We start from the raw sequence: 25,472 nt of genomic DNA, 5'->3' as shown, positions 1-25,472 counted from the left end.
AGAATCACATTCTTCTACTTCCCTTGCAAAGTGGAGGAGATCCTTTTCCTAATCCTAAATATTGTTCAAAAGAAGAACATGAAACCTTTATGTCCGAACCTCTTCTTGGGATATAGCACTTGGCATTTAACTGTATGACGACTTTTAATGCATTTTTTTTGTTTAAAGTTTATCAGTTGATAATTGTGACAGTAATTTTATATCTAGTTACTAGTGAGTTATCCTAAATCCTTAATATATATTATTCTCATTTTTATCCTCAAAACAGTTCTGTAGGTGGTGGTATTCCTACTCCTTATTACAGACCAAAAATAAAATAAATAAATAAATAAATAAATAAATAAATAAATAAATAAATAAATAAGGCTATTTCCCCAAGTTAATACTGTGTTAGTTTTGGAATGGGGATTTAAACCCAAATCCAGCTGACTACAAAGCCAATGATTCAATACCCTTTTCTACTGTGTCTTATTTATTCATTAATTAATTTTGTCTTTTTCTACAAAAAAATGAGATATTTTATTGTAAACATAATATAACCTGGTAAATATTTCAGCTGAAATTATACCCCAAAGGAAGTATGTGTACATTTGGTGAGGGCTGGGAATATTTCTTTTTTATCTTATATTTCAAAAAACACGTGATTGATTTTTTGTCAAATTACCAATGTATTACATCCATATTTAAAATTATTTTTATAAAACTTTGCCTCATAACCAGTTATAAATGATTGGGTATTCACCTATTTTTTAGTACGTGTATCATTTCATTGTTTTACATTTAGATATGTAGCCCATTTGCATCTTTTTCTTGCGTGTGGTATGAGAATTGGATCTATTTCCACCTTGGTTCAAATGGCCCTCAAGTTACCTGAATACCTTTTATCCCAAAGTTCATTCAGTGACTAGCCTAACAGATGATAAAATGTATTATGGTCTCTATAACTAAAACATGTGTTACTGTTACATGAATAGATGCATATAACAACCATATAGAATAGAAAGAACAGCAACAGACGAAGCTACCTGTGAAATTCTAATATATGATAAAGGTGGTATCTCACATCTTTTCAATCTTTTATCACTTGTTCCTGGTACATCGTAGATACACTAATGTTTGGTGAAATGTATATCTTAAGACAATCCAGGATTAGAGATCTTTGCTTACTTTTTTTTTTTTTTTGAGAACATTGCTTACTATTTAAAAAAAAATAGAAGAAATTCTCCCATTTACAAATTTCCTAAGAAGAGACTTTAAAAGTTAGAAGCAAGAAAGTTCCCCATGTTAGCTTTAGGCAGGTAATAAGCCCTTTCTATTTTGTCTGGAAATCTTGGAGGCACCAATTTGCTTATGGTATCAGAGGTCTGGAATATCAAGACAGGTCTGCAGGGATGAAAAAAAAAAATTTAGGACATAATTGTCAGGCACCAGAGTCACCAGATTATGTCTCTCAAACAAACCAGGGAAAGCAACTGTGATCCCAGGCAATCTCCACAAAAGGCAAGAAATTGAGTGAGGTCAGTTTTCAGCGCTGAATCAGCACTGGTGGCAATGGCTGAGAGGATGATGCCAGATAAAAATAGCCATAATAAGTACACTTACTGAAACTATGTTTCAGGCAGTGGTGCTAAGAGCTTTATATGTATTGCCTCATCTTTTCCTCTCAAGAGCTCGGCAGTGAACCTTTAGGTACTATAATATCTGCATTTTACAGATGATAAAATTGAGATACAAAAAGTTTAAGTAACTCGCCCAAGGTTAAACAGAATTTTAGAAACAGCTGGAATTCCAGGCTGTATCGTTAGCATCTGTGCTATAATAAGGCATTAGAGGAACTCCCTGGTCATCCCTGGGGCACTTGGTGGATGCCTATAGGCAGAGTTGTGAACATGAATGACCAAGCAGTCAGGAAAGCCATCAAGCTTGTCACTCTGATGTTGACCAGCTAGGCTGCATGTCGTGGAGGTTGGGGTCTATTGGCATCAGCAGCATAAATGAGCCCTTCTGGACACACAGGACTGAGAGGAGGTTGGGGGTGGGCAATCCTTCCTCCCAATGATTCGAATTACCATGTGTTAAGGGCAGGTCAGATTCAGACCTTGGAACAAGGGAAGCATGTGGTGGGGGCGGGGGACTTTCAGAGTTAGAATTTTACAAGGAAAAGTAAGGGGGGCTGTAGCAAAGCACAGCTACTCCAGCCTCCCTTTGGACCCCATGTTTGCATTTATCCTTCACTTACAACAATTCAACATATATTTATTGACGGCCTACTATTTACCAGGCACTGTGATATTCATGTTGATTGCATAGTAATGGTCCAGCTTTCTTCTCTGGTCTCCCACGATCTGGTAGTTTTTATTGAGCAGGGACTGTCATTCTAACCTTTTGTACTCAGTAGAGAACATGGTGTCAGGCACAATATTAGGTGAACAAAGAATGGCCTGCATTTAAATCTTGAATCTGTCACTTAATCATTGCGAAATCTTGACTAAGCACTTAACTTCTTTGGAACTTAGTTTCCCTGACTGCAAAATGAAAATTGTCCATCTTGTATGCATGTAAAGATGGTGGGGAGGGGGGGAGGGGGAGAACAATGCCTGTAAAAGCACTTCATAAAATGTAAAGGGCCATAAAAATGTTATTCCTTGCTCTCTTTTGTGTCATCTCCCTTCCTCCTTCTCCCTTCCCTAGTTCTTACCTTCTGTGTCGCTTTTCATACCCTCTACTTTTGCTTTCAGTAAATTGGCTAAAGTCTGAGTCCCCCATATGCCTGGAGTGATTAAGGGGCCCCTGGACTGTATCAAGCATCTCTCATTCCCTTTGCTTGCTGTTTTTTTTCTCAAACACTGGAAGATATGGTGTTTTAGTCTCTCGCTCCAGTTGGTGCAGATCATCGGGTCTGCACCTTGCATGAAAATATAGTAGGTTTAAGGTTTGATTAGTTTCAAGGCTATTTATACTTAAGTAGTGATAGAGGAACAAAAAGCCCTCTTTTCATGGTCTGGCTTGGCTTGCTAGGTTCTACTATGTGGAATTTGAGGCCAGAGGTGTAGGTGACACTGAAGAGTTGTTTTGTCCTGTTCCGCCTTCATATATCTGCCCATTACGGGAATCTCAAGATAGTAAAGGATGGCTGGGCCACGGAAGGATTTAGGTTTCCTGACCAAACCATGTTCTTATTATTATACAAATGCAATTCCTGAACAGCATCCCAAACACACTGCCCCTGACGAGAAGAGGATGGGGAATCAAAGTATCCTATCTTCTGGGCTCAAGGCCCTGGTGTCATCTTCAGCTTGTTTTCTTTTGCCTTCCATGCAGTGAGCCCTTTAAGTCCTGTCAATTCTACCTCGTAATTCCTTTCCTATCCCATCTCTCATTTTAGTGGCATGTTTTGCGTGCTCATCATTATGCACATGGATTAGTAAAGCCATTTCCTAACTGGACACTCTGAGTTCGTCCTCATGGTGCCCCTAAAGCACGATTCAAAGCTTCTCTTCTCCCTACTTAAAAACTTGAGGGGCATTGCATTATTCATATCAGAATCCTTACACTTGTGACCAACAAACCAAATCCAGCTTGCAGAAATTTTTCCTTTAACAGTCAAATAAATGAACAAACAAGGAAATCTACAATCAATATTCAAATACTGGAGGTTGCTTATAAAGATCCATATTTCTGGATTGCAATCACCAGCGGAAGGTAAAATTTGGGCTCTCTCAGGGATCAATGTTCTCTTGAAGTCATTGCAGCCCCCACCCTACCCCCCCATGCAACGGGTCTGTATGTACATTTGCTGGCAAACTTTCCACCTCCACAGCTGATACCTGTCAGTGAGACTGAAGCCTCTTTTTTAAAAATGAAATCCATACAGAGAGGGAAGGAGGCAAACCATAAGAGACTCTTAAATACTGAGAACAAACTGAGGGTTGATGGGGGTGGGGGAGGGGAGGAGAAAGTGGGTGATAGGCATTGAGGAGGGCACCTGTTGAGATGAGCACTGGGTGTTGTATGGAAACCAATTTGACAATAAATTTCATAAAAAAATAATGAAAATAATAAACAAATAAAATAAAATAAAATAAAATAAAAATAAAAATGACATCCAGACTTCTTAATCTGGTGTGGAGGACCTGACAATAGGCCAGGAAGACTGAGTAATGTTCCCCACATATGTCCTGCTTCTAATCCCCAGAACCTATGAATTACCTTACAAAGAAAAGGGGGCCTTGCAACTGTGATTAAGGATTTTGAGAGAGGGAGATTATCCTCTAACCCAGGTGAGCCCAATGTAATGAAAGGGTCTTCACAAAAGGGAAGCAGGTGGAAGAGATAAGAAAGGTGATGTGCCAATAGAAGCAGAAACTGGACTGATGGGGTCACAACCCAAGGAATACAGGCAGCCTCTAGAAGCTGAAAGAAGCAAGGAACAAATTCTTTCCTGGAGCCTCAGGGAGGAACCTTTGTCTATACTTTGATGTCAGCCCTATAAGACTCACTTTATTTTATTTATTTAAAAAAAAAATTTTTTTTAACCTTTATTTATTTTTGAGACAGAGAAAGACAGAGCATGAATGGGGGAGGGTCAGAGAGAGGGAGATACAGAATCTGAAACAGGCTCCAGGCTCAGAGCTGTCAGCACAGAGCCTGACGCGGGGCTTGAACTCACAGACCGCGAGATCATGACGTGAGCCGAAGTCGGACGCTTAACCGACTGAGCCACCCAGGCGCCCCAAGACTCACTTTAGACTATGGCCTCCAGAACCTTAGGAGAATAAATTTGCATTGTGTTAAGTCACTTAGTTTGTGTTAATTTGTTACAGCAGCAATAAGAAACTAATTCTTTACTTCAACTTGCTTGTGCACATTAATCTTCTAGGGTATTGCCCCAGAACAGATTTCTCACTTGCCTTCCAAAGTCATAATCATTTCCTGATTCTTGAACATCTGTTTTGACTGACCATTTCCCCATCCCTCTGAGGATGGTTTTCTTCATGGCTTTCAAATGCCACCTCCTCTTGAAACTTGCTCCTTTCCACTCTGTTGGATTTGACTTCATATGAATTGAGTTCGCCATCTTTACTTTCTTCTACCCTTTTATCAAATGCTTTTTATAAGGTTCCAGGCTCTGCATGTATGTTTTATATCCATTATCTTATATAATACTTTCAAGGAGAGGCCCTTGCATGTATATATATGCTCATGTGTGGACACCTCAGTCTGCAGGCCCAACCCACATCACATCCTTTGAAACTTCCTGTTCTTGGACCATCTTTCATATTGAGTGGGTCCTCATATCTGAGGTGCAGTCTTGACCCAGGAAGATATGCCAGAAGAGGCCTGCATAGGTCCTGGAAGAAGGTTTGAGGCTGTGTGGGCAAAAAGTTTGGGGTTCTGTGTACAAAGAACTAGACTAGAAGTTGTACATGGGTTCTGGATATACAGGAACCTTTGGCCTCACTAAGTTCTCACACTTTACAAAAGGGCACAGTCCCAGGAGGGCCAGAGCTGGACGCTCCAAAGAGCATAGCCTGGGGCAGAATCCTTTCTTCTCTAGCTCTGTGTTCAGTACTGATGTAGAAGTCTCATATTTTTGAACTATATCCTCAACTGGTGTTTAAGCTCCATGAGGGTAAAGAGGGTGTTTTCTCTTCTCTCCATAAGCCTGCTAGGGGCTGGCATGTGTGTTAAGTTGGTTCTGAACCAAATGAGAGGTGTGGGTTGAAGGGACCCTGGATTTACTGCCTACCCACTACATGCTTGTCACTAAGCTGAGTGCTCTACACATGTTCCTTTATTTGATCCTCACGACCTTTGAGAAAGATATTGAAGCCAGATACAAAAAGTACATTTCAAACGGACTAAGAAATCTGGTCAAAGTCACATGACTAGTAAGTGGTAAAACAGGGATTTGAACTAACATCTGTCCAACTCCACCTGCCATGTGTATTCATGACTGCGTTAATTCATTTAACAATGCTTTATTGAGGGCCCACGATATGGCAGTTATTTCACTGATTATTGAAGACATGCTGGTGAGAAAACCAGATACTATTCATGGCCTCATGGAGCTTACACTCTACTGAGACAGTCATGGAAACAAATAATCACATTTCCATGTAATGTTTCCTAATGGAAGAAGTAAATGGCACATAGTCCTTCCATGATATTGCCTCAAATTGCTAAAGGTAGACCTTAAGATGGTGTGACAAGCTGTGGAAAAGAGCTCTCTCCGAAGTAGGTAGGTCCCAGGGCCACTCAAACCATGTTACATTGGCCCGTTTAGTCCCATTTACAGCACTGCCCAAGTTAAAGAAAGGTACTATTAGCCTACTTTCCTGAATAACCATAACCCTGCTTTATACAATTTGTTTTTTACATTTCTCAGAGTAGAATGGTTCCTGCTAAAAAACTTGCAAGTGTTTGGTAATATGACAGAATTAAATTTACTAACTTACCGTGGCATTGAATTTTCTCTATTAGTAGTAAAAGTATGAAAATTGTACTCAGCATGATAGTCTGGAAGTGTTTGGGAATAGCATTAATGACTTTAAACCCAATCTCAGGCAGGATAACACGAGTTTTGCACTGTGTATTTTTGTTCTTTCTTTCTTTCTTTCTTTCTTTCTTTCTTTCTTTCTTTCTTTCACATAGAAGTGCAAAAATGTCAGGTAAGTTGTTCAAGGTCACACAGCAAATCAAGGACCAAAGTGGACAAGGAGGTAGAAATGAAAGGTTATAAACTTCTGGCTACTGAATGTGTGTGTATCTTCATTCTTCTTTACTCTTTCATCTAAGACTTTACAAAGAAAGAAGAAAAGGCTTTCAGGATCTGCATATGGTGTGAGGAGAGAGCTCAGTGTTGCTTTTAATTGAAAGCTCTGAGGGCAAAGCTTGCAGAGCAGGGTAACAGCTGTAGCACATGCAACTGCCCCGTCACGCTGTGTAGCCATAATAGACAGGCTTATTACTTTTTAATTAGGAGCTTCAGTGTTTTGTTAAACTGTAAATGTGTCAGGACCTGGGGATTTGGATATACACTAAACTGTCTTGCATTAATCTTTGTAGAAGCTTTTGAGAGATTCAGGGTCAGTTTGCAAAAGGCATTTTCTTATTGTGTAATAACAAGAGTTAACATTTACTAAAGATTTACCATTTTCCAGGCATTAGGCTGAATACCATTTGGATTCATTTATTCAACCAACCGACTGGTATATATTCCTTGAATTCCTACTAGGGTCTAGGGACTGTGTTAGGCATCTTGGTGGATAGATAACTAATGAATAAAACCCATCCAGATTCAGTCCTCTAGGACATTATAAAAACATAAAATATATGTTTATGTAAATGAAATGGAAAATATTCTCTGATAATAACCATAAGGGAGGAACAGTGGTGTGTCTTCCCCCACTCACAGTCAGAGTCCTCCCCAAGTTTCTCCCATATGGGTGCAAGGCACCTCCATCCATCCATCCATCCATCCATCCATCCATCCACTTGCTGAGGGCACAAGTACTGTGGTCATTCTTGATTTTTTCCTCTCCTCCCCTCTTGTATCAAATCATTACCAAGTACTGCCTATTTTATCTCCAAAATATGTCTCAAAGTCATCTACTCTCCTCCTCCTCCTCCTGTCCCATACCCCAACTTAGGCTTCTTGCCTATACTCCCTCAGTAACTTCCCAATTGGAATCCCCAATACCATTCTTGCTCCTTCTAATCCCTTCTCCATACTTTTTTTAAAACAAGGTGTTTTTTAAAAATGTTTATTTATTTTTGAAAGAGAGAATAGACACACACACACACACACACACACACACACACACACACACACACAGAGGGGGGAGGGGGGGAGACAGAGGATTGGAAGCAGGCTCTGAGCTGATAGTGGAGCTCAAACTCATGAACTGTGAGACCATGACCTGAGCTGAAGTTGGACGCTCAACCAACTGAGCCACCCAGGCACCCTCCACCCCTGCCCCATTCTCCACACCTTAAGCGTGTGATTTTGTTAAAACACAGATCACATTACATCTCTCTTCTGCTCTTGAATCTTTAATGACACACCATGGCACCCTTTAATGGACTCTATAAGGTCCTGGCTTCCCTGTCACTCTTAATTACCATTTCCCTACCCTACCAACCTTCTTTTGGTTTTTTATTCCATGTTACATATTTAATGCCCATGAATTATACCAGGATGTCAAATCCACAGGGCCTCAGTGCCTAGAACAGAGCCTGAGTCATACCTGGCATCCCATAAATATTTACTACAGAATGAAAGAATAAATAGAAGGAATGAAATTTTTTACATTCAGAGGAAAGACTGTGTTACAGAGAATAGGTGAGGAATTGAAAAGGAAGTGGAATTTTAAGATTGATCCTAAAGGATCTAGACAGACTTGAAGTGGGGTGGGTCAGAAGATCATTGGGAAGGGTATTCCAAACAAAACATATAGATGTGTGTGTTTCAGTTTTGGCTCTATTACCAGCTATATAGTCCTGGTTGAATTACATTATATCTCTCTGATTTCTTTTCTATAAAGTATTAATATAGAATATTTTTCCCTTTCCAATGAGAGTCCAATGAGGTGCAGATTTTGAAAACTTGTGAAGATTACCAAGTCATAACAGGACTTAAGAAACATTTTTACTATTTATATTTTAAGATTTAGATTGTACACATTTTATGGGCAATTTTGTCTAATCATAGGTGCCCCTCAAATCCCATAGATTCCCTTGTTTCATTGTTTTTCCTTCCGTCCCTTGTGAAGACATTAAATGGTGAATGCCATGAAAATATGTAGCCTGCCTCAAATGAGCTCTATATTCTCTTCTTTGATGTGTGTTGCTAACCAGGCTCTTTGTACCTTGTTCTAGTCAGATTTTCCTTGCTTAATGATCATGTTTTGCAAAACTAAAATAACCAAGCACACATAAAAATGACTGAATCTTGACAAATGGATAAAGAAGATGAGGTGTGTGTGTATATGTACACACACACAATGGAATATTACTCAGCGATCAAAAAGAATGAACTCTTGTCATTTGCAACAACATGGATGGAACTAGAGTATATTATGCTAAGCAAAATAAGTCAGAGAAAGATATCATGATTTCACTCATAACAAAACATAGGGTAAGGGAAGGAAAAATAAATTAAAAACAGAGAGGGAGTCAAACCGTATGAAACTCTTACATACAGAGAACAAACTAAGGGTTGCTAGAGGGGTATTGGGTGGGGGGATGGGCTAAATGGGTGTGGTGCACTAAGGACAGCACTTGTTGGGATGAGCACCGGGTGTTATATGCAAGTGATGAATCACTAAATTCTACTCCTGAAATCATTATTACATTATATGTTAACTAACCTGTATTTAAATAAAACAAACAAACAAATAAAAGGTGACTCTGAGTCTTGGCCTTTTCATGAAGAGCTGCTAGTCTCGTGGGGCTGAGGAACAAGCAAGAAAAGAAACTTAGGGAAGAAACTCTAGCTTTTCATTGGTTTCTGGGCATCTGTGTTGAGGCAGTAGACGTGTGGAGTGGGTTTGGGGGTTTAGGGAAACAAGCTAACATTACATAACTTACACATAATGTACTGGGACCTCCAATAGCATTATAAACTGTGCATTTACTATCTCCTTTATTATCAGTCTATTCCAACCACTACCAAAAACTACCATATTTTTGGCATCTTGTATGCAGCTACTTTGCATGTACTTTGTATTATCTTATTTAGTCCTCAAAGAAAGTGATTCTTACACTTTAGTGCTTATCAGAAACACTTGGAGGGCTTGTTAAACTACAAGATCTTGGATCTAAACTTGGATCTGTACCTAGAAGGTTTTGGGGTGGGGCCCAGTATTTTCATTTTTAACAAATTTGGTAGGTCTGTGTGGGAACTATGTATCTGCATTTCTAACAAGTTCCCAGGCAATGCCGATGCTGCTGGGTCAGGGACCATACTTTGAGAACCACTATCTTAGAGGATCCAAAACTAGTATCCATAGCTAGAGCTCAGCCAAACTAGGAGGCAAACATTAACTCATCTAAATACAAATCTCATGCTCTTTCCTGCACTATTACACTTGTTTATTTTGGCAAAGACTAAAATGTAAATTCCATCAGGATGGAGGGAGAGAAGGAGGAGGAAATAAAGAAAAATGGAAGAGTGAATGAGGCAAGCAGTCAGGGAAAAGTATGTTTAATCATGAGGTTTGGGGATTACCTGACCTGCCCCACCTTGGGACTCAAGCTATTTAGCTCAGGATTGAAAGGCTGTTATAATTTTGGAAATAATATATCACAAAAATTATTAATGATTATAAGGTGTCAGGAAAGCCTTTCTCATGAAGATAGTTTCTGAATGAGACTCTATTTTTCTTTGAACCTAAGGGCTGGTAGATTCTCCAAATATCATGGCCTTCCAAGTCACATCACTATCAAATATTTTCTGGGAAAATATTGGTAATAATAATGCCCTTCTAACAAAATGGTGCCAAAGATAACGAATGTAAGCTACGGTAAATTACAAAGTGCTTGGCTGATGTGACTTCTGGCAATCTCTGTTAAATTCCAATGGGCTGATAATAATGATTTTATCAACAACATTCATGACTTGGATTCATATAATGCTTTCAATGCACTCAGAGTAAGATAAAGAGGCAAGTGTTAGTTGGAGAGAAAGGGATTAGGGCCCAAATGTTGAATTGAGACCCTGAGGTCCTACGAGAAGAGGAGAAGTGAGGAATTCTCACACTGTTATACCCTAGTAATGCACCCACAGCCTTAGACTAGTGACATTTACCATTTATAAATGCCTGGAACATAGAGTGCTCAAGTCTGGGACTTCTATGTCAGCCTGCAAGTATTCAAATTCCTTTCTTAATACTTAGAACTGTGACTTCCTGCAGATCACTTAACTTCTCTAAATCTCAACTTCTTCTTTATCAAAGTGAAATAATAGGAATATATACAACATAAGATTTCTGCCAAAATTAAATATATTAATGCACATAAAGGCTTGGCACGGCACCGGAACCATCTCATCTTGACACACAATAGATGTTCAGTAAAAATATCAAGGAAAGGAAGAAAGAAGAGAATTCTCTCTCTCTCTCTCAATCAGACCCACAATTTTGCTGGCAGGCAACCCAGCCCAGTGGCTGGGCTTAAAAGAAGGTTGTTTCCTGTCTCTTCTTTGCCTCTGAATGAAGTTCTCACCCTACACCAGTGATCCAGGTTACCTGAGAACATAAAAGCATCACCTCAATGGGTCCCCCTTGTGGTTGCAGATAAATGGCGAGTCCTGATACATCAGATGGGAATGGCAGGTAAAGGTGACATTAAAGTGTACGTGGAAAAGCACCTGTGTTCTCATTTAAGGAAGTCAAAGAGGAAGCCACTTGTTATGAATTGAAAGTGTACAAGAAGACATGGTGAGCTCTGCTCTACTTTGGGAAAGAATATAAGCAGTTTCTTTGCACATGATTCTTGGGAGGAAACTATTTATGGAGTGATTTTATGTAGGGTTGTAAGACAGATTATACTATTGGCAAATGAGGTCAGAGGAGCAGAAGGGACTGATGGTAAAATGAGTAGCTTGCATAGGACAGGTTGCCCTGACTATATATGAACCTTGAAACAGCTGATGATATTTTTTTAAAGTGCTGGGTTAAAAATGTATCACTTTTCTTGAAACCCCTGGAGCTAAACCTGGCATTTTATTTTGCATGTGTTTTATATTCATATATAGCAATTCCTGAAGTGTAACAGTGAAAACAGCATAACCAGACTTTTTATTAAGAAGCAGGGACACCTGGAGACTTTTTAGTATTGTTGTGTATTATTGGTCTGTTCTGTGGGTTTCAGATTCAAAAACCTAACTAAGAGGGCTAGGCAAGGAGTGTTAATGACCTGAGCAGGAGGAAGGCAGGAAGATAAGAGGGAATGGCAGCAGCTGTAGCAAAATAGAGCATATACACTCTACCAGAAGGGGAGAGCATCTTCTCAGGGCTAGGCAATGGAGATCTTGGAGTGGATAGATCTTCTGACTTTTCGAAGAGACACTAGAAATCTAATATCTTGTGTGATGTGTGATTGCCTGATTGTTTAATACTGAATAAATTTGAACATCAAATAAAACCTATCTTTGAATCTGGCCATCATTAAGTAACTTCTGTTTTATTCAGACATCGCACTACCTACCTGAGGATTCCCAAACCTATGTGGTCTTTGCCCACAACTTTGTACATTTAATCCAGGCCAGTCTTTCCACACACTGGGCAGCCAGCACTTTTCCATTAGCACTTGTAGAAGGTGCTACAGGCAGCCTAGGTCTATTTAGGGGAAGTCTTAGGTGCACTGGTTTTAAGGTCAGACAGATCTGGAATTGAGGCCTGGCTCTACCACTTACTAGAGCTGAATGACACTGGACAAGACTCCACTCCCTTATCTGAACCAGATGATAATAGTAACTAGTTAAAAGGTTATTGCAGGGACTACATGGAATTATGTATGTAATATGCTTAGCATAATTCTAAGCATACAGTAAATACTCAATAAATATTAACTATTATTATTATTTCTACTAAAAAAAACTAGTGCCTCTAACTTTATTCCTTTACTTGACCCTTACCCCTTGCTCCATTTCTGCAGTTACCCAACTCTTGACTATATCTGTGCACATATCCTTCAGTTCAAAGGCAACTTGGTTTCTTAGGTTCCCACCTCCAGTGTTTTATTAGGCATGAATGGTATCCTCTTTTCTGATTATTCTTAAATGACTGACCCTAGGCACTAGTTAAATTAAGAAGTCTGGAAGAGTAGAATTTTTCATTCTTGGTGTCATCAGGATCTTTAATATGTATCTGTTTCAAAATTTTTGCCTAGAATTCATCGGAGGTCCCTTACAGAGTAATACTTGAATCCTCCCAGAAGTGAGCCATTTACTACCTGGCAAGGAATCTCTTTATTACAACATTCTTTGTGATACTCAACAAAAATTCACCTTCCCACAGATTGTAACCATTATCTCTGATTTTCTTTCTCTTGGGAGGAAAACAAAATATGGATAAAAGAGAGAGTATAATGGGCTATAGGCATGGATGTCTGAAGTTCACTCTTCAGAACAGACCATAATAAAAATCAATATAAACTTCTGTCTGAGTTACTGAGGTATTCTATTCCTGACTATGAAGGGTAATGCAAATTATATGTGTATATGAAGTGCATATGTGAATTTGAAACTAGTATGCATAACAAAACCTATTTTATACAATATAGAGAATAACATCTACCAAGTTTTCTTTATGTGTTTATGCAGAATGACAACATAAATTGTTAATGTAAAGTGGTTGTTATTTAATAAAAGTATGAAGTACAAACTTTATGTCTGTATCTATATATCTCCTACTGTTTGCCATCAACTGTAATGGTATGTCTAAGTGCTCTTTTCAATAATATAGAAGCCAATATTTACTATTCATGAAGTATCACTAGGTGGGTGTTTATCCCAAGCTAAGCTGTGGGCTACTTGCAAATATAAAGTTTTGAATAAATCATTGTGAATTTGCATGTATTGACATAAGTCTGGAGGATGGCATTTTTGCTTATAAATTAAGCTTAATCAAGATTTATTGATCACTTTCTACATACCAAGTACTGTTTTGTTTTGTTTTGTTTTGTTTTGTTTTGTTTTGTTTTGTTTTGTTTTGTTTTGTTTTGTTTTACACTGGGAGTAAAATGGGGATAAAATCTAGTCTCTTTTCCCCAAGGTTTATGGTATAAAGACATCTAACCTGATAATTTCATGATAATATGGAAACACCATGATTGAAAGGCATGTTTCAAGTCACATGAAAACACAGAGATAGTAGTTCAGCAAATCTCTTTGAATGAGGTGATGCCTCATATGAGTCTTGCAGGTTGAGTAGGAGCTAATAATGACACTCAAGGTTTATTGAGCATGATCTGTGTGCCAGGCAGTAATCTAAGTGCTCTTACATGTCTTGGCTCATGAAACATCCATGCGAACATTATGAAGTTGGTGTTACTATCTTTCATTTTACAGATGAGAGAATCACAGTACAGATGATTAAATGGTTTCACTAGTGTCACTTGACTGGTGATGGGAGAACCAAAATCTGACCTCCAGCAATCCGACACCAGAATTTATAGTCACCCTAATGCACCGTCTTTATTTTAGGCAAATAAAGACATATGGGAAGGTCATGCCTAGCAGAGGGAACAGCATGCACAAACACATGGAAGGTGGGAAGTATAAGCAGATACCACTATAACATAAAGTACATGGCAGGAGGAGGCAGAGATATTCTGGAGAGGTAAGGAGTAGAAGGGTTTTAAGAAGGGGATCTTCCCCTGGCTATAGTTTAGAAGATGAATCTAAGAATGGCAAGGCTTCAGCAAGGAGTCTATTAGCAGACATGTATAATAGTCCAGAGAGGAGATGTTGAAGAGAAGAGAAGAGAAGAGAAGAGAAGAGAAGAGAAGAGAAGAGAAGAGGGAGTTATTAAAATGATTGGGTTGACTTTTCTGCCAGTTCAGTGGGATGACATCAAAGTCACATTTCATCTAACATTAGGAAAGTGTGACTTTTCTGGCAAGTGCATGTTTGTGGAACAAATACCCTGGCTCTACTGTTTGGCATTTTATGTCAGTAAAAAGAGAAATTATTTATATAAGCTTTTATAAATTACTTTTTCTTCATATGCTCATAAACTCTCATACTGAAGATTCTGTAAGGGACCTAATTCATGGATTTGGGAGGGAACAATGTGATGATGGGTTTAAGCACCTGCAGAAAGGAAGTGAGACTATAGGAGATGGCTTATGAAGAACTGGATATGTTCCCAAGAAAGTATGATTAAATCCTGACTGGACAAAAGAAACTGTAAGAGAGTCACCTAGGTTCAACATGCCTGAAGTAGGTCATGGTCCCTGGGACAGACCCTCATATTCTAGAGCACACAGCTAGATCACCTTTCCCAGACTTCCTTGTAGTTAGATGCAGCCATGTGACTGACTTCCAGCTAATGAAATGGGCCTAGAAGGAATTTTACCACTTCTAGGCTTGGAGCAAAACAATCCTCTCATCCATGTTTTTTCTTCTTCTCCTGATATTAGGCAAAAGGGTATGTTGACCTTGGAAGCTACGTGTTGAACAAAATGAAAAAGCCAAGTCCCTAAATCACCACTTGGAGGAGAGATGCTTACCCGTCAAGCACTCTTTGCATTTTACCTGTGTAAGAAATAAGCTATCATGTTAAGCACCTAAGATTTGGGGATTTCTGTTAGAGCAGCTAGCACTGACTTAAAAAAAACAATCAGTGACTCGGTTACTTAAGTGTGTGAAGAGATTCTGAAAGGTCAGAAGTCCATCAGGATAAATCATACCCTAAGCTAAGGAGAGAACCAAGAAAGTGAACTCAGAAAAGGTAGATATTAAGAGCAACAATTATTTTATTGTCTTTCAAGCTTGACTAAAACATTCTTCAATGGCATTCAAGTCCCTTGCTCCATTGCTGTGGTTGTTAGGCTTTCTACTGATAATCATTTGACTTTCATAATATGGTGGAAAAGCCATGGACTGCGGGGCATAAACCCTGACTCTGCTGCACACCTGCTGAGTGATCTTCAGTTACTTCTCCTCTTAGAATGTCAGTTCCCACTGCTATAAAATGGGGATCCTAAAAATAGCGTAACAATAAAAGACATAGAAGGAAGAAAAGGATTTAAAGGTGTATGTGAGGGCATTGAGGAGGTCACCTGTTGGGATGAGCACTGGGTGTTGTATGGAAACCAATTTGACAATAAATTTCATTAAAATAAATAAATAAAGGTGTATACGAAGAAGGCAACAGAGTTTTAAAGACAACTCTAAGAGGAAACCCTAATGGCCCATTTACCATGCCCTACTCTAGAGCACAGAGTGCTACTCAGGGGATGTGACCAGCCAGCTGTGGATAGAGAGGGGAAGATAGAGAAGGGAAGTTGCTGGAGGCAGCACAGTGCAGTGGCTGCATCCAGATTTCTGAGTCTATCTGTCTCTCACTAGCTAAGTAACTGAGAGAGTTTTCTAAGCTTCAGCTTCCTTGTCTGCAAAACAGAGTTAACAAAGTTGAGATCATTCAATAAGATACCCTGTGGAATGTGGGGTAGCCAAGTGCTTGGCAGACAGTGGATGCTCAATAGATGTTAACTTTCTTTTCTCTTTCCTTCACATCAGGAAGGGCATGCTCCAGGTAGCATGTTTAAGTGAGCATGGGCTTTTGATCCAGAGTCTGAAATCAAATCACACCTCGATTTGCTCATCCTAGGCAACATTTTAAATCCACTGTCTCCAGGTTCTGCTTTTATGGAGTGGAGAAAGACCTGCCTTCTTCCCAGGTCCCTGTGAGGCTGAAATGGACTCTATTTGGATACCCCTTCCTTCAGAGGTTGCAAAGTGCTCCATTAGAAGTTAATTATTAGGGGCGCCTGGGTGGCTCAGTCGGTTAAGCGGCCGACTTCGGCTCAGGTCACGATCTCGAGGTCCGTGAGTTCGAGCTCCGCGTTGGGCTCTGGGCTAATGGCTCAGAGCCTGGAGCCTGCTTCCGATTCTGTGTCTCCCGCTCCCTCTGACCCTCCCCTGTTCATGCTCTGTCTCTCTCTGTCTCAAAAATAAATAAACGTTAAAAAAAAATTTAAAAAAAAAAGTTAATTATTAGAATGTTTTTAATTACCAGAGACATACATGTGATTGTGGATCTTTTTTCTTCCCTTTCCCAATATCCCCCAAATGTTTCGGTGTCCCAACTGCCTGATGGCCTTTCCCAGAAGCCTGATACATTTACCAGTGTTCCCTTTGTGAGAAGGATGAGGCTGGCATGACTACACAAGGGCATTTTCAGTCTACCAAAGAGGCCCCTGCATTGGGTTTCTGGTAGGCAGTAATGATCAGACTTGGCTTCAGCACCATTAGGGTGGTTTACAGGATAGATATGGAACCAGAAATATTTAGGAGTAAATCCTAGTGTTTCACATTTACCAGTTGTGGGATAAAGGGTAACCTGAGTCTCAGTTACCTCATACATAAAATAGGGATAATAATATTATTCCATGGGGTCATTGGAAGGTTGACTTAGTTAATGGTGATGCCTGGCATGTACTGAGCACTCAATGCATCCAGGTTATTTTTATTAGTTCTTTGCTGGCCCTCAATGTTCCACCTCGCAAGAGCCTCTGGGAAGAAACAGGGAAACCATGCTGCAACTGCCGCTAGCATTGCTGGTACTTGTAATATTTAAACACTGCCTTTAATTCTGTGTTGAAGTATAAACACTGAAACTGTTTGGGTTTTGTTGCTGCTGTCTTGCTAAAATGACATACATCTTTGAGAAGCTTTTAAAGCCTCAAACTTCTCTTTTAGCCGAAGTCTGCCTCAACTTGAAATGATGAATTCTTTTACTCACTCACTTTGGCTTAACGGACAATAGTGGTCACACTTTATTTTTGTTCCCCCCCCCCCTTTCTTTGTATGTCCTTGTAGGTGCTGCAGACATAGAATGTTTTCAGTATGTACTCTTCCCCTTTCACTCTCCTATGCCTTGGTTCACTCTCTGAATACCATAGGAGCAAGGGTCTTAGAGCCACTGACCAGATGTGTGGGACTTTACTATATTAGTGCCTAACTTAGGACATAGTTTTCTCATTTGAAAAATGAAGAGAAGGAGCTCAACAGTTTCTAGGGCCCCCATTCTGACATTTTAGAATTTAATTTAACTTGCATTTGCTCATTTATTCAATGAATAAGTATTGATTTCATCTCATGCATAGGTCTTCATGGTAGTAATTAACTTGCTGTCATGTAACTGTGTGCATCTCAGTGCTGAGAGCATAGATATAAACTGACATGATTTCTGTCTTGAGAAGCTCACAGTCTTGTAAGGGGGTGCAAACAGACAATTACACTCTAATAATCTAACTACTGCAATGGAGGCTCATACAAGTTTCTGACCAGAGCATCAGAGCTTCATTAGTGAAGGGGGTGTGTAGCCACTGACAATGACTCAACTAACAAATGAGATGTTAATTTAATTATTAATTCATGGTACTCTTGACCTCCAGAAGCTCATAGTCTAAGGCAGGATACAGATACACAAATGATCACAATTCTGTATGTCAAGTTCTGTAATAAAAGAATGAACAAGGTCATCTACAAAGAGAAGAAGAGAAAATTAATTTGGCTCAGACTACTACCTCTTCCAGGTGTGAAATTATTTGGTTCAAAAATCAAACCTGGGGGAAATTAAACTACAGGAATATAGTTTTAAAAGGAATGTATTAATTTATGATATGACTATTTATTATTTGTCATACACTAGACACCTTAACAGGCATAATTCAATGATACACAAGATAGTTCTCCCAATGTATGGTGCTAGGAGGGAAACCAACACAAAATGAAACCTAAAATGTCAAAAATTTAGAGCCAGAGGATCAGACTTGTTGTCCTAGCTTCTCACTTAAAAGATGTGTGACATGGAGAGAACCACTTGATATCTTGACTTCATTTCTCTGGTGTGCAAAAATGCGATCATATGTACAGGAAGCCAGTGGTATAAGAAATAATATTAAAAAAAATAAAGTTTGTGGAAATACTTTGTGGGATGTTGATGACTCTACACATGTTAGTAATTATCATACAAGTGAAAGAGGGAATTGGTTTTGCTCAACCTAACATGAGAGAAGGCAACGATTCCCACATACAGTGACTCATCTATCCTCAGGGCTTCAAGCCCATGTATACAGTGATGACTTCCAATCTCTTTTTGTTGATTAGTCTTTTTTGTTAATTTTTTTTCTCAGCTGCTGATCAGTAACAACTGCCTCTTTGACTTTTCCACTTGGTCTTCACCCTAGCACTCCAAAGTTGGCATGGCCAAAATTGAATATAACTCCTTCCTCCTCTCACTTCACACTTTCTCCTACTCCCACATTTCCCACCACAGTAAACAGTCCTCAAACAAGAACTCTCTCGGCCCCACATCCATTGGTTATCAAATCCTACCTAGATGCTTCTCTGTTATCTCCATCTTCTATCCACTATTTACTTCAGACATCATCATTTCTCCTTGGGCTACTGCAAGAGTTCCTTTGGTGGTGTCACTGCCATGAGACTCTACAATCTTTCCCCTCTAAGCCATCCATCTTATTGTTGCCAGAGTGTTCTTCTTACTATAATGTGACCATGTCACTCTTATTCTTAAAAGGCTTTGTTGACGCCTCATGACTTACTGGACAATTCAAGCCATAAAGTAGAACCACAACAATCTCTACAACCTGGATCCTGCCTCTCTGCTTACCAATTCCTTATTTACCAAGCTATTTATGTTGAACTAATTTCTTTGTGACACTGTTTGTGCTCTTCCATTGGCCTAGACTCTGTTTCTCTTCTCTTTGCTTGACAACCACTATTATTTAAATCCACGTTCATCTCAAACATCATTTCCAAGAAGGAATTCTTGGGATTCTTCTCTTATGTCTTTATACTACATACACAACATAGCAGTATATAAATCTAACAGAGTCTTTGTCCCTCTGTACTTATGTATATCTGAGCAAGGAGCTAGCTCTTACTCATTTCCATGCTCCAGTACATAGTCTGGGGCCAGATACACATCAGCTGCCCAGCAGAGTTTGAACTGTCTAGCAGGTCTTCTGGATGCTAAGGAGTCTTCTTGTTGAGCCTATAGCTATATTCATATAAATCTAAAAATACATTCTGATAAGTATTTTCTACCAAAATAGCTGGATTTCTGATACTTACAAAATAACAGGGCCTTGAAATTTTGGAAGGGAATGGGGAAGGGGGAAAAGAGGAAATGAGATAAGGAGGAAAGGGAAAAAATGAAGACAGAGAAAAAGGGATGTCAAGAAGGAAGAAATAAATTATCATGGAAACAGGTGAAAATACAAATATCTTTACCATTTAGAAAGCATCTGAAGAACTCTTTGTAAGGAGGGAATTGTGTACTATGTATTTGATCACTAAGCAAAACCTTTGAAATGATACATTCTCACCTAGATCTAATGCTTCTGTGTTTACTCTAATGCCACAATACTAATTTGTATTTATTCCAACATTTCATAAGTCATTCCTTAGGAAGTCTTCCTGATAATACCATCTTGCCTAATTGTGTAGCTATGGGTTATCCTGTTCATCTGGCCACTGGCAGTGGCATCACTGGGTGAAGATCTGCAAAAGAGTTGCTGAGGGAGAATGTGCTCTCATGTTGTGTAGCATTTAGAAAAATCAGATGTTTTGTAAGCGTAACTCAGATCTCATCAATCTAAGACTAAAATAAGGACATGCTTCTTTATGCTGATTTTGTTGTTATTGTTCCTTTCATTTGATCTCAAACTGAGGTTTAAAAAAATCTCATTAGTTTTATGGCTTCCTCCCCAGTTGTTCCCCATGACTTCTGGAAGCTTCGAAATAGCAACTCCTATGTGTGTACAGCCAGAAGCAATCACAGCACTGGACTCTCTTCATTCATCTTTCTTCCTCTGGATCCTACTCATCTAGGCCCACTGAGTATGGTTCGATTGTAGATAAAGAAGAAATAGCCCACAGAAATAGACTCTAGTGTCTATAGAAAACAATGAACAAAATGAATTGTTATGATCTACTAACATATTTATTGAGGAAGATCATTTTTGTTAGCTTTTATCTTGGCCGCTGGTGCTTGTGTACAAACATGGCTGGCGTAATAAAAACCATGTCTACTTGTGGGACTTCTAGCAGATTGTTAGCTACTGATGGCACTGATGACTTCAAAGAAGACAGAAGACACTTGTGGAAACAAATGATGATTGACTCTGACAACAGAAATAAAAAGTAGCCTCGATTAGTCATACTAAGCTAATTGTCATGCTATGGTGAATACATGAGTTTTAATTTTGTCACTTGTGTAGACAGAAACAATTATCCTGGTCAGCTACTCACTTGTATTTCAAGGATAATGGATATATAACTTGCTTTAGGATGAGTGTGATAAGTTGTTGCCTGAGAACTGCTGGCATTATTCTTAATTTGGTTCTTAGGCTTAACAACAGCGTTAAGGGAGACTGAGGTTAGACATTAAGGAATACAATCACTGGAAGTACTGGAGAAATCTCTATCTCTGTCAATATTGAAATTTTCAGAAATTCTCACCTATCTGAGATAGATTAGGGGCTTTCCTGCCAAAGACTACACTATGCTACTTCCAAACATCTCCTCTGACAATGGGACTTTATGATATTCTGAATGATATTATTTTTATCCATCCATCCACCCATCCATCATCTATTGAACTCTCCCAAAATTTAAGAACTTGTGCTTTTCGATGGGAAATGAATATATAAACAAAGAAAGTCCTGCTCTCAAGATCATAGTCTGGTGGTGAGAAATAGATATACAAACCAAATTAGACATCTAGGAGGAAGAGTTATCCAGGTAACTAGATGGGATGGGGAGGGGTATTCCAGGCAGGGGAGCAGTAACGTATGCACTGAGGTGTCAAAGCAAGATGATATGACCCACTCCAGCTGCTCTGTAGCTGAACTCAGGGTCCATATCATGGATTCAAAAGAGACAGGTTTGCAGACATTTGTAAGGACTGGGTGATGGAGGTCCTCATTTATAGCAGACCTGTGAGTCACAGCTTGCCCTCTAAAAGAGATCCTGCTACAAAGAGTATTAGATAGTTTACAGCCTCTAGCTGCCACACTTATGGGTTCACACTGAGGCTTCATGTTCTCAGAGATGCTCCCAGCCACTGTCTGGGCATGGTGCAGGTACCAAGAGCTGGGCCATTCCTGTGCAACACAGGCTACCGCTAAAGAGCAATCTTTGCCTGGAGCTCTACATTTGGCCTGGCCATGACTTTCTCAGAGCTGCATTGCAGTCTTCAGTACTTCCTACTCAAGCCTCCCTCCTTCCATTTCCTGTTAACACATGTCTGATCTGCACCACAGCCTGATGCTCTCCCTACCCAGGCTACTCTCTTCCCCTTATCCCTCAAGGGGATTTCCCTCCCCAAATCTCTTACACTTCTAATTCTGTCTTGGTGTCTGCTTCCTGGAGAAGCTGAACTGACTCAAGCTTAGTAAGATGTTTGGACTTTGAACTGAAGTCAATGACAAGCCACTGAAGGGTTTTACATACGGGACATCAAATGTTAAAGCCTTTGTTATAGAAAGATTCTTGTGGCTATGGTGCAGGGGACCAATGTAGGAACAAAGAAACCAGGAGCAATAAGACTCATTAGGAGGGAGAAAAAAAGTGAGGATTTTGAATGGGGCAGTAATAGAGAATAGAGGAATAAAGGAGTTAGGAGAGAGACACTGGAGATGGAAACAACAGGGCTTGATGACCCACAGGTTGTTAACTGCAATAGAGAGGGACAATAAAGGATGAGGGGACATTTAAATTAGTAAGCAGGGCCATATTCCTAATCTCAAGGAATTTGGGGGGATGACTTGTTATTCGATACTCCTCACATGAAATGTAGAAAAGGTGAGTTAGCAGCTGGCTATGCACCTTCTGCTATCCTCTCCCTACCCCCACCAGGATGGACTCGGGAAAAGAGAACAATGAAGAGTCTCCATAGGGGACTGGGCTGAAGGCTCAGAAACAGATTCCTCTGTTGGGTAACACGTGAGGGTTGGTAGGAAGAGATATGCTCAAGGCAGAGCAGAGACGTGAGCCTCTCCAACGTAAGGTACTCTAAGCTGTATCAGTTTCTTAGGGCTCCCAGAACTAAGTGTCCCAAACAAGGGGGGTTAAAACAACAGATATGCATTGTCTCACTGCTCTGCAGCCTAGAAGTCTGAAATCAAGGAATTGTCAGGGCCACACTCCCCTCACTGATGACTCCGAGGGAGAATGTGTTCCTTACTTCCTCCTAGCTTCTGGTGACTTCTGGCAGTCCTCAGACTTGCTTGGCTTGCAACCGCATAGTCTCCATCTCTGCCTCTGTCATCACAGTGTTATCCTTGTGTATCATCACATAATTTTCCCTCTGAATGCATCACTGTCTGGGTCTCTGCTCTTCTTATAAAGATACCAGTCATACTGCATGAAGGGTCCACCAGTATGACCTCATCTTAATTAATTGCATCAGAAAGGACCCTATTTCTAAATGTTACATTCTGAGGTTCCAGAAAGCCATGCATTTTAGGGTGGAGGAACACTATTCCATTCAGTTCAGAAGCCCCAGGTGGAAGCTTACCAAGGCTCTTAACCCTTCACTATGCCTCTCTGAACTTTAGCATTACCTTAGGAGGTTGTGAAAACTACTTTTAAGAAGCCTAACTACATTTAATATCGGATTCTGGCTACAAGGTCTTCTTACACCATCAGCGCCGGCACACATGTCTTTGTAATTCTCTACAATGCATGGGAGGGCCGACCAGGGTTTACTGCAGTATCAGCTCAGGTGTTGTAGGGTCTTCCCTCCTTCCTTCAGTTGATCTACGGTTTCTCTCAAGCATTCGTTCACTTATTTTCCCCCAGTCTTGGGCAAGACCTAGAGGGTTGGGGAATGTTAGGTTAACCTTCAAATTTCCTTATTACTTTTTGAATGTTTATTTCCTTTCCCAGTTGTTAGAAATCTACCTTATTTGATCAGTCTTTAGTATTACTATGTAATGGAAAACTTTGACAACTTAGAGATCATCCTTTTTTTTGCTCCCAGCAAACCTGAATGTCAAGATTGTTGTCTAGTTATGAACTTGAAACTATCTGAACTTGAAATTCAAAACTGAGCTGTGATTTGTTTGTTCTTCACAGTATCGATGGATCCTTGAGGAAGATACTGGGCCGGCAACCTCAGCATCCAATTGCCACAACCCTCTCCTTTGTCTCCAGTTAGGTTCCAAGGAAACGACTGTTCACCTTCCTTGACTGCCTTGCAGTCTCACATAGTCAAGGGACTCAGTTTTGGTCACCAACACACAGGTGGAAGTTTGCTTGTGTACTTTAAGAAAGCTTTTGGTTTTCTTAAGAAAAAGAGAGATATGGTTGGCACCTCCTCTCCCCTTCCTTCTACCCTTCCTGGATTAAACAAAGATGGGACCCTGGCCATCATGGAATACTGAAGCAGAGGCTAAAGTGATGTCTTCGAACCAATGTACCAATGTCAACAGCACACATCTCCAACTTCTTGTGTTAGGTGATAGTACAGAAAATTAGAAGTGTGACAAATAAATCCTTAACACTCCTCTTGCCAAAGCAATGCATAAAACTGATCCAAATGGTGAGCATTTCCAAGCAAAAAGGCATGATGAAAAACTACCTTGGCATCACATCTCCACCACATTACCCATGCTTTCATCACTTATAAAATGTGCTAGAGTCAGGACTAGACCCTAAGATTTTGAAAGCCTGATGTGATTGTAACCAGGATGGAGAAAAATGCAGATAGAATAAAGATAGGATACTATCAAATCCATAATCATCAAGTAAAATTTCAAATTTTGAGTAACTAGAACAATTGCATTTACCTCTAGAGCAGTTTTTTTTTTTTCCTTTTGCTTTAGGATAAATTATCAAAATAGTTAAGGCCTAATACAGAGACTCCCCTAGGTAGGTATTATATATCTTAAAATTGAGTTAAATAAATAAAATAAATAGACCCTTTAGTAATTCAAATATGAAGCAGATGCCTACCTCTTTGTCTCTGGATAGTATGAAGCCATCATTAACCTGAAGGCAGCTGTTGCATTTGAGATCATAAATTGTTTCCTTAAACTAGAGCTGTCTTTAGAAGCAGCTTACTTTTTTCTTCTTTCTTTCTTCTTTCTTTCTTTCTTTCTTTCTTTCTTTTCTTTCTTCCTTCTTTCTTTCTTTCTTTCTTTCTTTCTTTCTTTCTTTCTTTCTTTCTTTCTTTCTTTCTTTCTTTCCTCACTTCCTCCCTTCCTTCCTTTTCTTTCTTTCTTTCTTTCTTTCTTTCTTTCTTTCTTTCTTTCTTTCTTTCTCTCTTTCTCTCTTTCTCTCTTTCTCTCTTTCTTTTACTTTTTGGTACTGAATCGTGCAGCAGCAGATGAAGAGCAGACAGGTGAAGCAGAAACCCCCGGGCAGACCTGAAGAGGCTATGGTCTTGGATGCCGCTGGTTCCACTGTGGCCAGAAGAATGGTTCATGAACACAAACCCATGTGAGGCTTAGCAGCTCCCAGAAACAATGGGGAATACAGGCTGAGATGGGATCTGGCAGTTATACTTCCGGAGTCTCATAATTTGGAGTATGACTATAGGCACGACCTTGCATCTTATTGCAGGGGCATCCATCCCTATTACAATAACATTTAGAAAACATTAATGGTACTTTAAAAATCTCTAGTGGCAGAATACAATGCTGCTACCAATTTTTTGTGCCTCCCTAGAACACACCGTTTGCTTATATAATTTTGCACTGCCCTCTCT

At 39.6% G+C, this 25,472-nt stretch overlaps 1 long non-coding RNA gene across 1 annotated transcript; it reads right to left on the bottom strand.

The window, feature by feature from the left end:
• Positions 1-20,680: 20,680 nt before the first annotated feature.
• Positions 20,681-24,872, bottom strand: LOC122231435. The gene is made up of 2 exons (XR_006208679.1): positions 24,719-24,872; positions 20,681-20,883 (listed from the first exon to the last, which is right to left on the bottom strand). It is a non-coding gene; the product is annotated as an uncharacterized LOC122231435 (long non-coding RNA).
• Positions 24,873-25,472: the final 600 nt, after the last annotated feature.

Source organism: Panthera tigris, chromosome D1, assembly GCF_018350195.1.
Source record: "Panthera tigris isolate Pti1 chromosome D1, P.tigris_Pti1_mat1.1, whole genome shotgun sequence".
NCBI classification, from domain to species: domain Eukaryota; kingdom Metazoa; phylum Chordata; class Mammalia; order Carnivora; family Felidae; genus Panthera; species Panthera tigris.
Note: the sequence above shows the minus strand (reverse complement) of the source record. Positions and strands in the feature narration are given on the sequence as shown.